The sequence below is a fragment of the Octopus sinensis genome, linkage group LG14, assembly GCF_006345805.1.
Source record: "Octopus sinensis linkage group LG14, ASM634580v1, whole genome shotgun sequence".
NCBI lineage: Eukaryota > Metazoa > Mollusca > Cephalopoda > Octopoda > Octopodidae > Octopus > Octopus sinensis.
Window position 1 is genome coordinate 29153604 of NC_043010.1, and position 11949 is coordinate 29165552.

At 36.2% G+C, this 11949-nt stretch overlaps 1 protein-coding gene across 6 annotated transcripts in view; it reads left to right on the top strand.

The window, feature by feature from the left end:
- The window catches only part of LOC118765930, an 84184-nt gene that overhangs the window by 15198 nt on the left and 57037 nt on the right, over positions 1-11949 (top strand). For 3 of the 6 annotated variants that reach the window (XR_005001842.1, XM_036508782.1, XM_036508786.1), the window contains exon 2: positions 5540-5560. The gene's annotated coding sequence lies outside the window, so the exon portion shown is untranslated. Of the gene's footprint in view, positions 1-26; positions 109-5539; positions 5561-11949 lie in introns of those variants that run through there. The other 3 variants (XM_036508785.1, XM_036508784.1, XM_036508787.1) reach the window with 3 other exon arrangements.

An 11949-nucleotide genomic window follows, 5' to 3' on the forward strand; every position in this document is an offset into this window, starting at 1 on the left:
CGCTCGCATACGTACTTGTATATAAAAGCACGATTCTTCTCTCGTATAACTGGACAAACACGTATAATTGGACAATAACTTCAAGCTATAAAACCTTTTTAAGAACCTGTAAGTCTTGTTTTCTTTAATCTCCTCATACATACATGTATTACATATTTACGTTAATGTATATATATATAAGCCAACTTTTAGAATAGCTGTCCCCCATAAGTTCCAATTTTTCCCTTTTTGCTTGTTTGTTTGTTTGTTTACATAACGCATCTTTAAAGAATGGGAAGAAACATTTTCTAAAAACACAATTCTTTTTCATTGATAACATTTAAACGTTTACTCCATCCCCTCCTCATGCCTTAACAACAGTTACCAGCATTAAATTTTTTCCCCTCATGTTATAGTATTTCATATTCTGAAACGTGTATTCTGCACTTTTAGGGCAAAAAAAAAAATGTTTTAAATGTCGCCACTTATCATCATGCCTTTTAAATGTCGCCCTTATCATCATGCCTTTGACACAACAACCATCACTAAAAAGATTTTAAAAAATTTTCCTTATTTTTCGACATTTAAAAAAAATATTCTGAAAACTTTAAAAATTCTTTAAAAAAACGTTAAAAATTCTTACTCCTCTCCCTTTTCAATGTATCTTTCACGATTGAAATGATTTTTTCTGTTTCGGTTTCGTTATTTTTTTTTATATTGTAAATAAAACCTTTTTGTTTTTCTTTACGACATAAAAATAAAATTAAGAGAAGACAAGAATATATTAACACCTATCCTGTTTATAAGAACATAATTCATATAAAATTAAAATTTATTTTTCTCATCTCCCACACAAGACAAATAGAAAAAAATGAACGGATATTTTCGGTTGCTGTCCTGTCACAACCTCACATAATTTTGAAATGTGTATTTTTCTGAACCATTTCAACCTAAATAGAAGCATGATCGCAGCCAACTCGCTTAACCTTTCGAATATGATGGAGAAATCGGTAATGGAGGGGCATGTTATCCCTAAAAGAAAATTATGAACAAAAACGATACGATATGAACAAGCAGATGCTTTGCAGAGAAATTTAGTCAGTGCTCCCGAAAAGGATGCAATGTATGCGTGTCTGTCAGAAAAGATACATGGGTAGGAGGTGGTACCTTTCCTCTTAGGATTGTTTTTTTTCCTTTCCTCATGGGCCAAGGAATTAACTTCAGTTTGGTTTTGTGTTGAAGAACTGAGGGTGAGCCACTGCACAGCTGTTGATTACAACAGTTAAGCTCTCGAAATATGTGCAGAGGATCTGTTCCGCAATCCAGTTCAAATGGGCGGTTCTTGAGATAAACGAAACAGTATTCTCAACACGTAAATACAACCAAAGAATAGTGTGCTTGCTACCTGAACAGTGGGCTTTCGGAGTGCGTTGCGAAACCAGACATGTTTTTTTTTTTGTGGTATCATGTCGAAATAGTAACCAACCAGAAGAATGCATACGTCAGTTGGCTTTTTCAGGAACCACAATTTTCAGTGGCTTGCGGAGGGCCTACACGCACATTCCTGAAATTGATGGTTTTATGTAGTGCAGGAATTACGAAAACTGTAATTTGTTTGAGGAGAAACTCCTACTTCTTATTTCAAACTTTGACATCCGTCAAATTTTAGGAGGAATAATGGGAAAAGTCTCGAAATCATTAGTTTGAGAAACATAATATGTACTTTAATTATTTCTTTATAAACAACAAGAGTCACACACAAAACAAAGGACAGCAGTCGATTTGCATGTGAACAATTAACAAAATTCTAAACAAGGAAAATTTCCAATTAGGGGAAAACGCCATTTCTGAGTGACAGTACCATGCTCGTCACTCTTCCCATTTCTTGTCAGCCTGGAGATCTGAACCAGACCCCAAGCAATTTAACCTGCCCGTCCTTCAAATGCTCCACTATGTTGTTGGACAGTATGAATCTGCCTCTCCACCTGGCAAGCTGGCCTACCGACTTCTGGTAAATTTTTGCTCTCGTCAACACCTCGTAGTTACTCAGAGTAGTGCCAATCACTTCGATGTATTTCGTGTCTGAGACTGTCACGGTGACGTCATCCCTTTATACAAACACGGATCTTCGGCATCCTAGGTTGCATGAGATGCACCTCGAAACCTCCAACTTTAACAGAAGTGGTTCCAGAGTCAGTATTTACAAAAGTAGAGTGAGGGTACAGCCTTGACTGACCGAGCACATGATACTAAACGTTTCTGACATTTAGATTCTACCACCGAGCAAATGTCTCTGTACATTGCAGCGATCAAGCCTTCTGGAGATGGGTTTGAGCTCAACCACCTTGAGGAATATTGATGGTCGACCCTATCAAACGCTTTCGACTGATTTAAACTGATCAGATATCCATCCCTGCCAAGTTCTTTACTTACCCTTTCTATGATGTATCGCGTGAGGTGGAGGTTTTTGTGGATAGATCTGCTTGTTATCACGCATGTCTTTTTGCAGAACAGACAATTCTATCGTTCTTCTACCAGTCACAGTAGATATCTGTCAAGAAAGTCTCCGAATAAGCCTGGTGATAAAGATCGTAGGGCAGACCATCCAGTCCTGGCGACTTCATTGCGCAGCCCGTTATCGCTTCCCGTATTTCGTCAGCTGTTATCGTCTTTTTCGCGGAACTCGCATCCTGAGCGGAGAGCCCCGGCAAGCCATCGTAATAAACGTTAAGTTCACATCTCTAGCTCACCACCAGCTTCAAACAGTTGAGCGATACGTACTAAAAATTCATCCACATTTGCTTGGGATAGTGTAGCAAGCGCCGCTCACGATCCGTCAATGACAAAACTGTGGTTTTGTTGCCGCGGTGCGCGTCTTGTCACATGGACCCACTGAAAGGCTTTCGTTCCCTCATGTTTTAGAGCATGCGCCTTCGCTTCGACAAACAACCTTCATGCTTAGAGTTGAAGAGTCGGTTTAGAGCAAATATTGTCGCCAACACGTCAGTTAAAATGTCTTTTCTAGGTGTCTCTTCTACGTTATTAAATAACACCCTCTACTCAAGAATTCTTGACCACTATTTCCTTACCAAACATTATCGATTCTAATCTAATAACTCTTTTCTGGGCTAATACCCATCAGTGGTTGATGATTAACCCATTAATTACTTTTTCGACTAGTTTTCTAATCTGAGTTCTGTAAAATTGTCGTATCGGGAAAGGCACTTTCAGTTTCTAGTAACCGAGTCCCTGTGTATACAACCTATCTAGGTCGACCGTATATCCGTACAGATCACAAACCCGTGGTGTGTATAGCTGATGACTTTGAATTGTGGACAACTTATGCTACTCCTATCTAATGGCCAACAGAATACACTATCTAGATAGGATTTGGATGACCCGGTGCTATTCGCAAATCGCATGCTGTCCTTTGTTTTGTGTGTGACTCTTGTTGTTTATAAAGAAATAATTAAAGTACATATTATGTTTCTCAAACTAATGATTTTGAGACTTTGAGACTTTGCCCTTGTCTTCATGGGTGCATTCTGGAAATCCAGTCGGTACTTACTAGTCAGTTGGAAAATTGTGGTTCCTGGAAGAACCGACTGACATATACATTCCTCTAGTGTGTCATGATTCCGACATGCGCCTCATAAAGAAAATCATGTCTGGTCTCGCGACGCACTTCTCTGAAAACCCAATGCTCAGGTAGCAAGCTGTAGAAAACGATTGAGCAGTTTTACACCAACCATCTCCTATCGGCTGTTCCAACACAATCCAGATGTGCATCTGAAATGTCGTTCCCACGAACACTATGAAAACCATCAAACGACCGAAGAAATTCGTCTGCCCCGCCCCAATTTGGACATACGCAGCGACTGGTGTAAAAGCACCACTTTCGCTAACTTTTGCGCCAAGGACCAACAGCTTACTGCCTTGGAAGATTGACCGTCTCTCTAGGACCAGGCTTTTCCGAAACAGTAGCGTCACTTCGAGTATGAGACGCGAAGATCTCAAAATCGTTCAAATTGGGTGCTGATGTGCATGTCGGAAATACAGGTCTCACTGACAATTATCACATCCAAATCTGATAATATGAGGTCATTAAGCAGGTGACCCCGCTTCCAGTGTGACTCAAAGCCACGCTCATTTATGGTATCCACTCTTAAGATCGCCATATTGTTTGGAAAGAAGGCAAAAATACAAGAGGTAACCTATCTTAAAGGTTTTCTGGTAAGCAGAAAATGTGTTTGCTAAATTTCATTTCTTATACGGGGTTTCTTTGGGAAACCTTTCAAAAACCCTTGTGAGGCCATGAAGTTTGGATTCCTAGCGTCATGTTAGAAGCTCTCATTTCCCTGTAACAACTAATTGGTGCTCATTTTTCCTCTGTTGGACTTTGCCTCGTAATCAATGTATTTTGCAACTCCCTTTCTGCGGGTAAAATGCTGTTTTCATTAGCATTGCTGCTCTTTATGTTGTTTTTCTTAATGATAACGATGATATTGTTCTGTCTCTGCTCTCTAATGAAGCTGGTTGTGGAGTGAGGCCTTTACGTTACCTCCTCATTTAAGCAATTTGTGGGCGTTAACACCATCATAATTTCGAACGGAAAATAAAGAGACAATTGCAAAATAAATATTAGTACAATTGTGCTCACTTCATCCAGTGATGCAGGAGTGCTTAATTAACTAATGTGTAAATCAATTTCCGGATCTTTTCACTTTGACCGGCAGATTTTTAAAATAATTTCTATGTAACTAAAAATTTTAAACTTCGTATACTGGTAGAATGTGTTTATAAAACATCTTTTTCCCTTGACTTTCTTGAGAAAATTCTGTAGGTTGTAACATATTTGTTGTTTAATTTCTTGCATTTCGGCAATTTCAGCCAATCAATGACGTCTATTGAGGTGAAAACAATTTCTGCCGTAACGATTCTGCCAGCTCGAGAGAAACGACATCGAAGACCTAACTGGCACTCCGTCGGTTACGACAGCAAAGGTTCCAGTTGATCCGATCAACAGAACCACCTCTTTGTTAAATTAAGTTGTAAGTCACTGAGCACTCTACAGACATGTGTACCCTGAACGCAGTTCTCAGGGATAGTCAGCGCGACCCAGGATGTGACAGGGTTGACTCTTTGAATTACATGTACAATCCATTTTTACCTGCTGAGTGAACCGGAGCAGCTTGAAATAAAATGCCTTGCTCAAGGATAAAACACACCGCCAGGAATCGAATTCACGACCTTACGATCTGGATCCGAACACCCTAACTACTAAGCCACATGCATTTACTATCAAATATATCGTAAACCTAAATAGCTTATTTATAGAATACTTCGATCTTTAACCCTAGAAAACATTTTAAACAGTTATATAAACACATGAATGTGACCAGACTGGTCCAACTCAAATTTTCATAAAAAAATATATACAAAACATAAAAAAATTAATTTACATTGTTCAAACACAAAATTGTCTCATCTCTTTGGCTTTCATTTGCAAAAATATGTTACTTTTGACGACTAATTCAACTCGTTTTCTTTTTACCTGAAGGATAAACCCCGAAAAATTCTGGTGAGTAACTTGTTTTTTTCCTTCTTTTGGATACTGAAATTATTTCTTCAGGTTCTTCAAGTTTTTCAGCCAGCATTTTAAGAAATTCGCGTCTAGATTGAAATTTGCTCTGTTGTTTCAATTTTGGGTGCTTTCCAATATATAGCTAAAAAAACAAAAACAAAAAAAACACTGTATGCTGCTATATCAATGAGGTTGAAAAACACAGCCATTGACCATCTTCGTGTGGCTCGTTTCACCGAATAGTATCTAATCAGCTTGTCAAGTATGTTAACTCCTCCTTTTCATTCAGGTGGACTGGATTATATCCAATGCTTCAAAAGAATTCATATTTTTTCAATTTCAGAGTTATCAAAAATATTTCGGTATATAAATAGGGTAGGGGAACACCTAGATTTTAGAAGTCCTCGAACTCGAGAACATGCTTCTTGATATGAATTTATTCTTTTTATCTACAGACTAAAACATATTATTGACAGGACCAGAGCGGTCCAGTCTGTTCCCATTGAACTTTAAAGCTCAAACACAAAACGAAAAATCAATGTACAATGATTTAAATTAAACAACTTTTTTATATTAGAAAAATATGGCTTCAACACAAAGGAGGGATCTTTACCTTTTGACCGGCAGATTTAGAAAATAATCTTTTGTAACTAAACACGTTTAAACTTCGGACACTGGGAGAATTTGTCATATAAAACATCTTTTACTCTTAGCATTTTTGAGAAAAACTTATATTTACGAAGTTATTTCACGTTTAAGTTCTCGTATTTCGATAATTTCAACCAATCAATGACGTGTATTCAGCTGAATAAAATTACTGCCGTTGTTTCTCAACAAGTACTTCCAGCGGTGTATTTTTCGTTTGTCGCTGTTATTTACGACATCGTTTGTGCGTTTGTATTGGTTTTAAGGTTTTAGGGTTAGGGTTCGGTTTTAGGGTTGGGTTTAGGGTTAAGATTTTAGGGTTAGGGTTATGGTTAAGGTTTTAGGGCTAGGGTTAGGGTTTTAGGGTTAGGGTTGTCATAAATAACAGCAACAAACGAAATATACACCGCTAGAAGTTCTTGTTGACAAACAACAGCAGTAATTTTATTCAACTGAATACACGTCATTGATTGGTTGAAATTACCGAAATACGAGAACTTAAACGTGAAATAACTTCGTAAATATAAGTTTTTCTCAAAAATGCTAAGAGTAAAAGATGTTTTATATGACACATTCTACCGGTGTCCGAAGTTTGGAAGTGTTTAGTTTCAAAAAATTATTTTTTAAATCTGTAGGTCAAAAGGTAAAGATCCCAAAGGAGCGCTGTGGTCAATTCCATGTTTCTGAGTTTTAAATACGCTCATTATAAAAATATTGAATGACGGGAGACTACGAAATTAATGTGTCTCATAAATAAACTTTAGTTTTCACCTGTCTTCGATTCTTTGTCAATATCCATGCAATATGCTACTTTTCTTTTTATTTCTAAGTAAATATGTACATCATGTTTCACGCTTGTATTTGTTCACAATTGGGAAATAAGATCACCGGAAGTTTCTGAGTTCAATCCTCACTAAATGTAGCATTTCGAAAACAGCGCAACATCAAGGAGGCATGATCTAGGTAGGATCGACTTCCTTAGATTGTCAAAAACTAAAAGGCCAAAACGCTTTTTCCTCTGAATGCACCTCGTGCTTTATGCTCGCCCCGAAGCGAGTTTCTGCTTGCTAAGAAAGCGTAACAAAAGTAAATACTATCATAAGAAACTCCATTTAAGATCGTTTTCTACATTTGGTCTTTCAAGCTGACAGTATTTGAATTATTAGGCCATTTAAACTCGGCTTTTTTGCGTTCAGTTTTATGGTTGGTACCCGTCTACAAATGGATCTTCATCTGCATCTCCTGGTTGTAAAAAGTAACGCAAATGTTATTTGTTGGATTCTCATTAATTAACCTAGGCTTCATTATCTTTTCATGCAATTTACCTAAATTAAAAATAATTATATATATATATACATTCCTACACTTTACCTAAATTACAAATAATTATATATATATATAATATATATATATAATATATATATATATATATATATATATATATATATATATATATTATATATATATATTATTCACATAAAAATATCGTGTCCATTAGAACACATTAAGAGGCTTCCAAATAGGAAAGCCTTGTGCTAGAAAGAGCAGTAGAAAACTCAAACCACTAATTATGGATAAATTCTCGAAAGGCTTGAAAATTAAAAACGTTTACCATCAATCCTTTCGAGAATTTATCCATAATTAGTGGTTTGAGTTTTCTACTGGCTTTCTAGCACAAGGCTTTCCTATTTGGAAGCCTCTTAATGTGTTCTAATGGACACGATATATATATATATATATATATATATATATATATATATATATATATATATATATATATATATATATATATATATACATTCCTACACCTGCACACAATAAGTATACGTATATCAAGAGATATGTATCAACGGACATATATCTTTTTTTATATCCTGATGTTGGATATATAATTCAACGAAGTAGAGGGAAATAAAGTATTCAAATGATGCAATACTATTACTGTTACACGAGGTTAAACGCTCTCTGCCAACGACTCACAGTGAACTGCTTACCCTCAATTGCTGACTGTTCTTTATTTTATACCAATATGTCAGTCCGTTTTTAGTCACTTCTGGGTGGTCGGAATCCTTCCACAACATCTTCCCTTTTTAGAATATCTCTTACGCTTAGGGTTTAATTTCAGTATCTTCGCTCTTTTCAGATTTCTGTTGCTAGAACGTTTAGTTTCAAATTGTTTGGGTGTTGATACCGCAAACGTGTTGTACAAAACTTCCATAGGGATTTCATTTCTCGTGAATCTTTTCTTAAGTTAGTTAATATTTCTTTTATGTTCGATATTTTTCTTTTACCAGGAATAGCATTCTTCCAATTTGTTTAATAATTACACCGTCTTCCCAAGCTTTCTTTACCATATCTATAAGTTTTTAAAAAATTTGTCACCTAACTTGAAGTATTTTTGTTGTTCAACTTTTTCTATTTTCATTCGGTATCACCTTACCAAAAACGGAACTGATCTTCCTAGTAAACATCAATTCTACGGGTGACATTCCAGATGGGGTATTCGGATTAAATGTTACTCGCTTACTCTTAGAAATTGTTGAAGTGCAAGGCCGTCCATTACTTCATTGTTCGCCTTTTTAATGCCCTTTTGAAAGTGTCCACAAAATGCTCCGCTTGTCCGTTTAACTTAGGATAATATGGCGGAGTGGTGATATGTTCGATAACAAACATTTTACAAAATTTTATGAACTCGACTGACGGAAATTGAGTTCTATTATCTGACACAATGATATCAGGAATACTATGTCTGGCGAACAATTCGTGTAAAAAAAGTTTCTGTAACTGCAGATGTCGGCTTTTTACATTTATGCACTTCAGACCACGTTAAAATACTGTTCACCGCAACAAGGTAATATGAACCCTTAAGTAGACCTGCGTTATCATCATGCAGTCAGGACCATGGCACATCTGTTTTTGGCCACGGTTGCCATTTAGTGGTAGGTGCTTTTGCAGGTAGGGCACACCCTCTGCATGCTTTTACTAGTTCTTCAGTATCACAGTCAATTGTTGGCCAATATACATAACTTCTCATCAACGATTTCATTCTCGAAATCATTAAGTGACCAATGTGAAATTCCGTTAGTAATCGCTTCTGTAGTGTGGCTAGCACTACGACCCTTTGTGCGTACAACACAATGTTACACATTGAGAATGGATTCGCATTTGTTTTGCGCATATTTTTATCTCTTTTAGTCAACTGTAATTCTTTCATCTTTTAATGAATTTATCCTTTTCCGATTTTAATTTTATGTCTTGTAATGTGACTGGCAGTTCACGTATAACGTCACAGAAAACTGTTTTACTTCATTTTCCACTCAAACGCAACAATCACGGTATCTTCAAATGGTTCAGCATTTTTTTAAAGCAGTCTTGATAAACAATCAGCGTGTTGATTTTTAAAATGAGAATATCTGAAATAAACTCGACTGTTCTCACAAACGAGAATACTAAAAATAAACACGATCGCTCTCGAAAATTAAGTAAAAAAAAACAGAAAAATAATTTAGAATCGTTGTCCAGCACCTAATCGATCCCAAAATCTAATTATTTTCTGCCAGTCACGAGGCCAAACATCTCTGAAAGTTTCATCCGAATCCATTCAGCAGTTCTTGAGATATCTTGTCCAGGGACAAACAAGCAAACACGGCTGAAAACAATACTCCGCCTTCGCTAAGGCGATGGTAATAATATAGTACCCCAGCATGGCAGCCTATTAGTGATTAATACATGCGGAGGACAGCTAACCACCCAGAAACTCGAGTCTTTGTGTATCACGTAAGGCTATAGATGGGAGCGATGACCTCCCCTCGCAAATACTAATCAGACACAGAAGGTATGTCGTTAGCCAGCTGGAAGAGGTGTCTTGCTGGGGCTATATATATATATTAGTAGCGCTGTCATTTATAGGACGGCACACTTGGTTGGCAATTATATGCTACGATTCCATATTGCTACTGTTTATATCACGGTCAGAGATTTAATATAGCTTATTTCTCCTTTCTCGAGATCATTAACAGTTTGTAGCTGGAAAAAGCATATAGTATGTTGCCAGTAGAATGGGTTTTCATGACTAGCTGGTGATTAACACACGCTGAGGGCGGGTAACTACCCAGAAACTCGAATCCGTGTGTATCACGTAAGGTTAGAGGTGGGAGCGATGACTTCCGCTCGCAAATACTAATCGGACACAGAAAGTGTGTCGTTAGCCAGCTGGAAGAGATATCTTCCTGGGTCTATATAAGTCAGAATCACGATCCGTTATAGGACGCCACACTTGGTTGGCAATTATATATATATGTGTGTGTGTGTGTATGTACGTATGCATATATGTATATATGTATACATATATATATGTATATGTGTATATATATATATATATATATATATATATATATATATATATATATATATGTGTGTGTGTGTGTGTGGTGTGTGTGTGTGTGTGTGTGTATGTGCATGTATATGTATAGAGTGTCAGGTACTTTGTCCAGAAACTGAATATTGAGAAAAGAAGTCGTCAGAATTTTGGAAAAAATCTTTTATTTCTTCATTATTATTAGCACTTTCGTTCGTTTCTCGAACTCGTCAAATAAAATTTTGTGAATGTACAAACAGCTTGTTCATTTATATAAAACAGATTTTTGGGGTGGGTGTTGTTTAGAAGAGAACATTGTTTTTGTTTTTTAGGGGTGTGAGGCTTCATGATAATGGAGACGGATAGCTATTAATATATGTAGGTAGATAGGCTGATAAACAGATAGATAGATTAGATAGCTAGATAGATAGATAGGTAGATAGGTAGGTAGAGGGAGAGAAAGAGAAGTGGGAGGCGATCCCCCTTCCTATTCACCATTCACTTATTCATTTATTTATTAAGTCATTTACCATTTGTGTGTGTGCGTGTGAGTGAGTGCGTGTGTGTGTGTGAGTATGTGTGTGTGTATGCGCGCGCGTAGTGTATGTGTTTGGGAACATGTCCATGTTTCTACTGTGTAACTTCGATCACGCCTCTTTCAATTTCACGCTTTTGCATTAGGGAACATTAGTATAACACTTACAAACTAGAGGAACACGCAAAGCTCAAAACATCTCAATGCAATACATATACATCTGAATATTTACAGAGATGAGAATTACGTTTCCGATATTTTAGTTATGTTCAGAATATTATACTAATGTGTCCTTCTAATCTAATTAAATACTATATCTTTATGCAGCCGAAAATTGCTCTACATTTTAAATTGATGTAGTGAAATGATTGCATTGTTCAATTAAATGGAGTCGCATGAAACGATCGTATTGCATTACCTCTGGATATCCTTGTCGCTTATTTTGATTATATATATATATATATATATATATATATATATATATATATATATATTATATATATATATATATATATATATATATATATTCTAAGGATGTTAGCGGTTGTGAATCCAACCATCTAAGGGATGATATCTACTACGATATACTGCTGGTAGAATACCCAATTATTAATACGCAAGTGTTTTTTTTAACGCATTGCAATTACATTACCGAGTGTACTTAATGGGTGAGGGTAAAGAGTTATTTTACCATTCATTTATAGAGTAATAAGAAAATAGAGGGGATCAATAGGTGGTTCATCAATTTTTAGACATTATATTATGTCAACTTATATATTTATTTACTAAAATGACAATTACAAAAATATACATACATGTAAAACATATTTTGCTTTACGTATAAAATAT